The sequence below is a fragment of the Bison bison genome, unplaced genomic scaffold (genome assembly GCF_000754665.1).
Source record: "Bison bison bison isolate TAMUID 2011002044 unplaced genomic scaffold, Bison_UMD1.0 scf7180017864116, whole genome shotgun sequence".
NCBI classification, from domain to species: domain Eukaryota; kingdom Metazoa; phylum Chordata; class Mammalia; order Artiodactyla; family Bovidae; genus Bison; species Bison bison.
Window position 1 is genome coordinate 971,090 of NW_011494688.1, and position 10,905 is coordinate 981,994.

Sequence of the window (10,905 nt, forward strand, 5' to 3'; positions counted from 1 at the left end):
GCCCAGTCCTCCAGTCTGCTAGCTTTGACTGACTTTCCTTTGTACTTCATATCCAAAGATCAAAGTCCAGTTGGTTCTCTTTTGGAAATGGTGTACTCTCCTGTCATCCCTTTGGTTCAGACCCTGTTTCAACCAGGTCTCTGACTCTTTGTGATTCCATGCACTATAGCCCACCAGGTTCCTCTGTCCATGGAATTTTCCAGGCAAGAATACTGGAGTGGGTTGCCGTTTTCTATTTCAGGAGATTTTCCCAACCCAGGGATTGAATTCACGACTCTTACATCTCCTGCACTGGCGGGTGGATCCTTTATCTCTTGGTGCCACTGGGAAACCCACATTACCGACACCACCCCTTAACCATCTCCCTGTCCTCGCCTCCCCTTACTCCAGTCCACTTCCGACAGTGAAGCCAAATGGATTTCTTTCAAAAGCCCAACTTTATGCAGAATTCTGATAGGTTTAATGAAAATAAATGATTTTAAACAACATACAAAATAATATTTGAGACTAAGAAGAGTAGAAAAGTATTTTAGAAAAGATTGTAAGGGGAAATTTATAAAATTTGCAAACTTATAAATATCATAATAAAAGAGTTATATAAAGAGACATTAAATATGTATAAGAAATATATAAGAATAGACAAGTAGGTCAGGGAGACAAAATAGAATCAAGAAATAGATTTACCTTCAAATATGTGTACACATACACACATATATACATATATAGTATATACTTAAGTCCATATATATCTACTTTTATATATCTATTATGTATTTAGTATATTTAAATCAAAGTCATACATTTAAACTTTAATTCAGGAAAAGATGGTTTATTTAAAAGATGATGTTGATATAACTGAAAATCTATTTGGAAGAACAAAGCTAAAGCTCAATCACTATATCTTACCATATATTAATAAAAATTCCCTTTGGACAAGAGATTTAATTACTTAAAAATTAAAATATCACCAAAAAAAAAAATCAAGATAGTATCTTTTAGCCTTGGATAGGAGAAACTTTCATATTCAAAACTGGACACATACCTATGGCTGATTCATTTTCTGAATCATATTCATTGATATATGACAGAAACCAATAACATATTATAAAGCAATTACCCTCCAATTAAATATAAAGTTAAAAAATGGACACTCAGAGGCCGAAAAGGCAGTTTTATAAAATTTAAATAACATTTATTTCCTAAAAACAATTCTTTTAATTGGGAAGTTTTTGCTTTAGTTAGTTTTTAACTTTGTTAGTTTTTGCTGCACAGCAAAGTGAATCAGCTATATTACACATGTACCTCCTCCCTCGTGGACCTTCTTCCCATCCCAGTCGTCTGGGTCACAACAGAGCACTGCGCTAAGCTCCTTGTAAAAGGCAGTTTGACTGTATAAAAATGTAACGCTTTCTATGGCAAAAATAGTAAACAAATGACAAAAGGTAGGCTGGGAAAGGTAACAGCCACACAACAAATGAAGAATTAATATGCTCAATACTAACGGCAGCTACAAGTTGTTGACAAGATGACAGAGAAACCAGCACAAACGGGCAAAATGTTATAAACAGGCGATTCACAGAAAACGGCCAACTATTAAAATATTCAATCTTCGTAATTTACATCGAAATACCAATTCAAACACAGTTCAACCTCCTGCTACACCCACCTCTGGGTAAGATTAAAAACCAATAATATTCAGAGAAAATTGGAGGAAAACAGATGTTTTCAGTCATTGCTGGTGGGTGTGAATAGCAATAATCTTTTGATAGTGTAATTGCTCATCTTCTATTCAAAATGAAAATGCATCTATCCCTAGACCCAGCAATCCCATTTTCTGACTTTTATAAAGGGGAAATGAAAGTGAAGTAGCTCAGTTGTGTCCGACTCTTTGCAACCTCATGGACTGTAGCCTATCAGGCTCCTCTGTCCATGGGATTTTCAGGATATTCCAGGCAAGAATACTGGCGTGGGTTGCCATTTCCTTCTCCAGGAGATCGTCCCGACCCAGGGATTGAACCCAGGTCTCCTGCATTGTAGGCAGACGCTTTACCATCTGAGCCACCAGGGAAGACATTCTCTGATAAGCACAGGCAAAGCAGCATTGCTTGAACGATTAAAGCTTGAAAGAGCCTTGTGCCCATCAGTAAGGGCACTGGTTTGATAAATCAGTTCATCCACACTCTCACTCCCACAGCAAGTGACTGGAGGATTCAGATCCATCCATTTCCCAAGGATTTACTGAGGACACACTGTGTGCTGGCCCTGGTCTAGTCACCAGGGGTGCAGCAGAGAGCAAACTAAAGTCACGGCCGCAGGCAGAGTACAGTCTAATGGGTGCAGGAGCAGGAAACGCCTCTCTGAGGAGGTGGCGTTAGAGGTGAGCTGCTAGGAAAGGAGGGAGCCAGACAGGTAGTGATTGACATGTGTGTAAAGTGAGGAAAGAAACAAGATACGGAGCAACATGCATAGTATGATCCTTTTTAGAGGAAAAGCATAATCTATGTTGGCATACTTTTATAAGAGAAATTTGCAGAAGAAACCTTCTACACTGTTAGCACTGGGAACTGGAGTTGGAGGTGAAGGGAAGAGAGGGTGGGGAATAAGAGAGTGTTACCTTTGGGTTTACATGCTGGGTTGGTTTTAATCGCTACAATCCCTACACTTTGGGGAGGGGATTGCTTTTGTTTTGTTGTTTGCTACTCACAGAAACCTCCTTCCGTTTCCCCTGACACCTACAGTACCTGCCTACCATCGCTCCACTGTGAACGCGTCTGCCTCCTCTATTAGACACAGGGCTGAGATTATGGCATATTCTACATAGAAATGTGTAGAAAGGTAAAACAGATGGTTAGGTAATTGGATCAGTGACATATTCTCATTTTACAGATTAACCACTACCAAGTTAACTGTTAACTAGGAGAGAAACAGGGTCAACCCAGATCAAAGATGGAACTGGAATCTTGGTCCAACATTTGTTTTTTTAACCATCTCCTTCCCCTCAGCTCTATCAAAACCTAAATACTGAGTCTCTAGTGAAGAAAAAGAAAACAAAAGTAAATAATAATAATAATTTTAAAAGCCTACTATAGAAAAAACAGGAAGGAATCCAAGAGTTTGTTCAGGAAAATATTCCGGGCAAGTTTTCACCTATTCAGCACTTGACAGAGAATAAAAGTTTCCATTCAGAGCAGATATATTTCCTTTCCCATGATTTGGCTTATTTTTAGAAAGTCTGAATTCCCAGATGAGTTCATAATGTCTGCTCCAACTGAGAAAGCTCTTATAGTTTGTTTCAACTGCTGTGCAACTCATCACCATCAGCTAAGTAGATTCTTTTTTCCTTCTGTCTCAAAGCTATGATTATGTCCTCCTTTAGAAATGGCTCAGGATTCCACATAGTGCAAGCAATTTACATGGACTCTGCCATGAAATTACACCCTTCAAACAAGACAGATGTCCTAAACTGAAATGTAACAAGTGTGTATCCTGTGAGTATTAAGCTTACTCCAGTCAGTCTGGACCCACTGGAAGGAGTAAGACATCTTTCTGGGCACTTGTGATAATGTGTACTTCTTAGCTGCTCGTGTTTGTGAGTGTTATTTGTGTGTGCATGTACATTTGTGAGGAGTTACAGTAGCTTGGACAGCATGGAGATCAAACTAGTCAATTCTAAAGGAAATCAACCGTGAATACTCATTGGAACTGAAGCTCCAACACTTCGGCCACCTGATGCGAAGAGTTGACTCATTGGAAAACACCCTGATGCTGGGAAAGACTGAAGGCAGAAGAGAGAGGGAAGCAGAGGATGAGATGGTTGCATAGCATCGCCGATTCAACGGACATGATCTTGGACAAACTCAAGGAGATAGTGAGGGACAGGGAAGCCTGGCATGCTGCGGTCCACGGGTTGCAAAGAGTTGGACACGATTTAGTGACTGAAAAACAACAACAAGATAGAAACAGATGTTTTGCCCCTGCAAACAAATGCAGTGGGCTTAGGAAGAACTGCCGCTTTGTGTAACGGAGGTCACTTTGTCACACTTAGGCCACATTACCTTGCGTGAAGCACTAGGCAACTCCAACTAGGTGCGGTGTACCCGTCAGATGCAGCAAAGAGTGGTAAATGGAGAAGCTTCATGCTCAGTTTCTGGCATCTTTTAGGATTTGCCAGTGCTCAGGGACCCTCTGTGTTGTACTCAATCTCTTTTAAAGCTGTTGGCAATTCCTCTGTCACCTAGCTCCCAGAGCAGTGTGCGCCCAAACTGGCCACATCAGAAATAACACAGTATTATGTGTTAATAGCAGAGACTCCTAGGCTTCTGTAATGGAGATTCTGAGTTGGGAGCCCAGGGATGGACCCTGAAACCTCCCTACTCAACTCAGGTGACTTTATGACTTGACATAGTTGAGAAGCAAAGTCTTAGTAGACTCTTGCCCTGTATCTGTCTTTAAGTATCCAGACCCCAAATTATTAAAAACATGACAACAGGATCCCATGAAAAACAAGGACATTTCAATATGAGAAGAGGTACTTATGGGGGAACAATAAATATCTATTAGTTTTAAATGATTTTTAAAAGGAAATACTAAACCACTCCATAGCTATAGAATTAAAGGAGACAAGGGCATAAAAAATATTAAAATCTTCTTACTTTTCAGGATGATTCTAATGCCTGCACAATGAAAGGACTCTGGAATCCCTCTCTTTTAAATCCGTTACTAGTAAAGTTTTTTTTTTTCCCCCTCTCTCTCTTACATACACCGACATCAAAGGGAAAAGAAAGGTGAGTTCTGAAATCGGTTTGGCCACGAGGAAGGTTAAAATTTACACTTACTGCATGTCTACTTCGTGGCAGGTCAATTACTATTTTGCCCACCTAGCATTTTGGTGAAGTAAGTGTCTGAAGTTCAGAGAGGTTAAGTGACTTGCCCAAATTAACTTAGCTGGTCTGCTTTAGAGCTAAGACCCAGATGGGAGAAGGGACGAAACCACACAGACAATGGACATCAATCACAATATAACACAGTTTGTGGGCTTGCTAGCACATAGTTTGCTGCTGCTGCAGTTTAGTTACTAAGTCGTGCCCTACTCTTTGCAACCCCGTGGACTGTAGCCCCCCAGGCTCCTCTGTCCATGGGATTTGCCAGGCAAGAATACTGGAGCGGTACTGGGTTGCTATTTCATTATCCAGGGCCTCTTCCTGACTTAGGAATAGAACCTGCATCTCCTGCTTGCCAGGCAGATTCTTTAACACTGAACCACTGGTTAGTGGTTGATAAACAGATAAGTAGTGGATAGATAATGAGTAATGAATAGATAATGATATATGGATGAGTAGTGGGTATCATGGTTTTCCTGATAGCTCAGCTGGTAAAGAATCCGCCTGCAATGCAGGAGACCCCGGTTCAATTCCTGGGTTGGGAAGATCCCCTGGAGAAGGGATAGGCTACCCACTCCAGTATTCTTGGGCTTCCCTGTAGCTCAGCTGGTAAAGAATCCGCCTGCAATGTGGAAAACCTAGGTTCAATACCTGGGTTGGGAAGCTTCCCTGGAGAAGCTTCTAGTATTCTGGTCTGGAGAATTCCATGGACTGTATAGTTCATGGGGTCACAAAGAATCAGACACAACTGAGCGACTTTCACTTAGTGGATAGATATGCAAACACCCTGATCCAAAAGATGACATGACTTCTTATTGGCTCACTCCAGAAGCAGAAAGCTCTGATGACAGTGGAATGAGAAATGGAAGCTAATGTTCTCCAGCATTCTTGCCTTGCTGATGAATGATACATTTCTTAAGTACCTTGTAACTCATTTAGTTTCCTTCTTGGTAAAAGGTGTGACAGCATTCTCTGCAAATGAGATTTTGCAACGGAGCAAGAAGGATCATAAAATGCTTGGCAAATATGAATGCTTATGAAGGTCATAATACAATGAACCATAAATAACAGAACTGAAATCACATGCCCACGAAATAAGTTTTTCTTAAAGCATTTAAACGATCACCTTGATCAGTTTGGCCTCACTCTTACATGCATGTCATAAATGTCTTGATAACTTCGTTAAATGAGTCCATGACTCTCTCTCCTGTATGGAATCTGTTTTCTAAAGGCTGTTTGTGATCTGCAGGTTTGAGAGTGAATAGTCTACAGAAGAAATGCAAGCTAAAGGTTTCACAAAGGATGATTTCTGTATCTGGGGTTTCATTTCTGGTCATGTGAATGTTCTCTTAGCTTGCTCTTCTAAGAATGGAGTATTTAATAATGAGTGGTGGGGAAAAAATGAAGTCTTAGAATATCAGAATTCAAAAGGGCAGGCTAGCTCATATGGGTCTGTGGAAAGTTTTTGTAGACAAGTATCTTAGGTTCAAATCCAGTTCTCAAACCAGTGAGCTTGGACTTTGGACAGATTCCTGAACTCTGAGCCCTACATTACTTGTTTATAAGATCAGGATAAGAAATTTTCCTCTGCAATAGATATAACAAATAAATGATACAAAACCCCCAGCACAGCTCTGTTGACATAACTCAGGTTGCATATTCTTTCCAAGGTCATACAACCTTGCATAGAGGAGAGCCATAGAGCCTGCCTGTGGCAGATCTAACTTTGGATTTCTTTTAAAGAAAAATCACACCATTTCTGTTTTGCATCTCTACAAGTGTATAAATCAGAACTGCTATCATTTTAATCTCATTCAGTTTTTAAGAGAAAATTTCCCAATAACAGAACTTTAGGTAGCAGATAAATTGGGAGAAATGAGGGAAATAAAAGATAAACTTATAGTATTTAACTCTGGCTATAAAATTTGGTGGCTCAGACAGTAAAGAATCTGCCTGCAATTCAGGAGACCTAGGTTCAGTCCTTGGGTTAGGAAGATCCCATGGAGAAGGGAATGACTACCCACTCCAGTATTCTTGCCTGCAGAATTCCATGGATAGAGGAACCCAGGCAGGAGACTGTCCATGGGATCACAGAGTCAGACATGACTGAGGAACTAAAATTTTTTTTTCCATAGAATATGGGGAGCAATAGCACACTTGTAATATACTGAAATATTTCAGAAAATTATAGACATTCATTTCTTGGAACTAAAGTTCAGCTCCATCTGAACATGCAACTTTTGGAACAAGCCCTCTGTGAGGTTACAGGAAAAAACCCTCAAATTATAAACTTGACCCTTCTTCCTCAAAGAAAACATAGTAGGAACTTTTTCAATTTTTATTTTGGAAAAATTAGATTCATGGGAAGTTGCAAAGATTGTACAGAAAGGTCCCATAATTTTAGTAATTTAACTCATTGAATTCTGGCATCTGCTATTCATCTGTCTGAATTAGCATTATTTTACACCAAGGTAGAGACCTTTGTTATTCAGATTTGCACAAGTAATTGAGGGCTAATGATGCAGAATGTCTGGAAACAATGACATATCTGTTTGGTTTTCCCTCCAGGTTTAGCAATCCCTATAATTTCTAATGACCCTATATCTTGAAGTTAATTTTTAGAAAACTAATTTCTAATCATTACATGCCCTTTTCCTGCTTCCCAGACCCCCCTCTCCTCATTTGTGGCATCCATTCGTTTAGAAGTTGCTTTCTCTCTTAGATACGGGTCACTAAATTACTGAGGAAATGTATCACCGAGAGTGGCAGCACATGCCCGGATAAAAGTCATTCATTTCTTCATTCGGTCAACACATTATGATGAAGAGACAATAGTGCTAAGAGCTGTTACGTACATGGGGCATAATGACTGTCACCAGTCAGAGCCATTCTCTGCACACATGAACTTTACAGCCCACCGTGAAGAGAGCAAAGTTCAAAGCTGCTTACAGAAGAAGACAGGCCAGGTGCCGTAGACTATTTACCAGGTGGATCTAACTTAGACTGGGCTTTAGGGAATGCTTCCTGGAGGAAGAGAAGTCAGGGAGGGCATGTTTGGCCACGCTGGAAAAATCAATCATTCTAAGGTTTTCTGCTATGACTGCAGAAGCCTCGTATTCTTTACATCTGCTTCTCTATGTTATTTTCTAGAAAAATATTCTTCCACATTAGATTACTTTTCTATTTATGTAAATAAAAAGCCTTTTAAACAATTAGCCCCCTTATATAACTTTCCTCAACCCTTCTTTTAACCGTTGGTACTATATCCAGACAAGAAACAATGAATATAATCCTATCTTCAAAATCAGGATCAGATATAATGTCTTAAAGCTAAACACCAGTCAGTAACTCAGCATGTGGCGCAAACATGGAAGTGCACTGTGCTCCGAGGGGCCTAGACCTGCAAGTTGGCCTCATTCATACCGACACCGAAGGCACTGCAGGAGATACGGCCCAGTCTCTCACACTCCTTCAGTGTCCCTGGAGGGCGCTGAGGCCCCCACCTGACATCTGTGACAGGATGTCTGATGTCATTTTTGAACCCAATAATGGTTCATTAAGACATGGAATTGCTAGCAAGTCCATCGCACAGACGTGTATAAAACTTGGCATTGGTATTGCTCATCTACTTTGGTCCTGTTTTTATTCCCTGACTAGCAGGGGTGATGGAATTGCTCTGGTCCAGTCATGTACATGGTGGGCATCATTCCATTGATTTAAAGTAACTTTTATACGGCAGTGGACTGAGAGCAAGTTAGTATTGTGTTATGGTTCAATTAATAGTTTCTTAGCATGCTTTTTCTATTTTTTTTTTTTTTCTTTACACTCCAACCAAAGTCCTGACTTGCTTAAGTTCAGTTTTTACTTTTTCCTCCAGAATTTTTCAAAATTGGTAATAGATTTCTCCAACAGGTGGTGCTGTGTGCAACATAAAGCTACATACTCCATTTTTCAGTGCTCTACTGATTCTACGATCTAATTTGACAATTTAAGATCACTGTTAGGTCTCATGGTTGATAAAGTAAAAATCAGTTCAATTGAAAAGAACCAAAGTAGCAATTTTTAACTGAAAAGCATGTTTCTAAAATATGATTGATATAGTTAGACAATAAATTATGAACATTTTATTTTCTGTTAAGCTATATAATTAGTATAAATTTTCCTTTCCTACTTCAATTTATAGGAAAACAATATATGTAATTATTTAATCTAAAATATATTACCATAAAATTTTATTTGCTCTCATCTGAACGTTAAGCAGTGTTAACAAGTGAGGAAATATTTTCCTAGTGCTGTAATACTGTTTGGAGAACTTCAGCAACATTTTGTTCCAATACAGTGATTGGGATTTTAAAATAATAGCAAAATTCACATATCTTCAAAGCATGCTTTTGATACTCAGGTAGTAATGATTTTGATTTTAAAATCTAATAGATTTAAGACCTACTATGTATAAAGCAAAATCTACTACTGTCCATGGTAGTGCTGTCTAAAAAAATACAATGCACACCATATATATAATTAAAAAATTAATAGCCACACTAAAAAATTAAAGAGGAATAGGAGGAGCCTGGTAGGCTGCAGTCCATGGGGTCGCTAAGAGTCGGGCACGACTGAGCGACTTCCTTTTCACTTTTCACTTTCATGCATTGGAGAAGGAAATGGCAACCCACTCCAGCGTTCTTGCCTGGAGAATCCCAGGGACGGGGGAGCCTGGTGGGCTGCCGTCTCTGGGGTCGCACAGAGTCGGACACAACTGAAGTGCTTAGCAGGCGAAATTATTTTTAACAGTATGTTTTCTTTATTTCAGTATATCCCAAATGTTACTATCTCAACATTTAATTAATGTAGAAATTATAAATGAGATGTATGTTGGGGGGTACTAAATCTTCATATCTCTGGTATATTTTATATTTATACTTGCAGCACATCTCAGTTTGTATTAGCCCTATTTCAGGTGCTCTCTGGCCACATGTAGCTAGTGGCTACTGTATTGGTCAGTCCAGGACTGAGCATTTCTCAAACTCTTCAATTCTTAAGACCTCTAAGGAGGAAGGATTCTTTTACTAATAAATATTACTCCCAGGTCCAGTATAACCACAAACTATACACCATCCCTTTGGGGTCTGAATTTATTCGATTTATTTTATTGAACTTTAGTTGATTTCTAATGTGTTAGTTTCTGCAGTACATCACAGTGATTCAGACAGATATATATATTCTTTTTCATATGCTTTTCCATTATAGTCTATTATGGGGTATTGAGTATAGTTCCCTGTACTATATGGTAGGACCTTGTTGTTTACCGATTCTATATATATAGTAGCTTGTATCTGCTAATCCCAAACTCCTAATCCAGCCCTCTCCCCCTATCCCCTCTCACCAGAAGCACAATTTTAAACATGGTGAATTGAACTTTGTTAGTTTAATTCAAGTAAGGTTTTAATTAAACTTTCAAAGTGGATTCAATTTGCTGCACTTGAAAGATGATGCTTTTGCAGGAGCAGAATGAGTACTTTTGTTTTGCGGTACCTTTTTCTCTCCCGAGAAAACACCAGTGAACAAGTGCTAGAACAAGATTTATGTCTGCTGCCAGATAGAAAAGTGGCTCCTGCTACGTGATACCTTAGTGGTAACAGCAGGTTCTTCACACCCAGACCAACTGTCCTCTGTGTCATTCTAGCCTCTTCTTTCAGTAGAACTTTGCTAACACACCTGCTTCACTAGCATAATCACTGATGCCTTTGTTCCTGAGCTTGCTAGTGCCACAAAGAACTCGTTTCCATCTTATTCTGCAGTGACTGTCTTTCCTGAATACACATCACGTCTTTTGGAATCGTACAAGAATTAAGAGGGTACCTTGATTCATAATGGAAAACTTAAATAGCAAATGACACTTCTGTCACCTTTTCTTGCACACAAAGCACGTTTATAGGCATCCTCTAGCCGCTGGACTGGACAAGGTCAGTTTTCATTCCAATCCCAAAGAAGGGCAAGGCCAAAGAATGTTCAAACTACCATACAA

General features: G+C 39.4%; 1 protein-coding gene across 5 annotated transcripts in view; it reads right to left on the reverse strand.

Annotated features, from left to right (window-relative positions):
- The window catches only part of ANK3 (ankyrin 3, node of Ranvier (ankyrin G)), a 381,124-nt gene that overhangs the window by 66,318 nt on the left and 303,901 nt on the right, over positions 1-10,905 (reverse strand). The window lies entirely within an intron of this gene.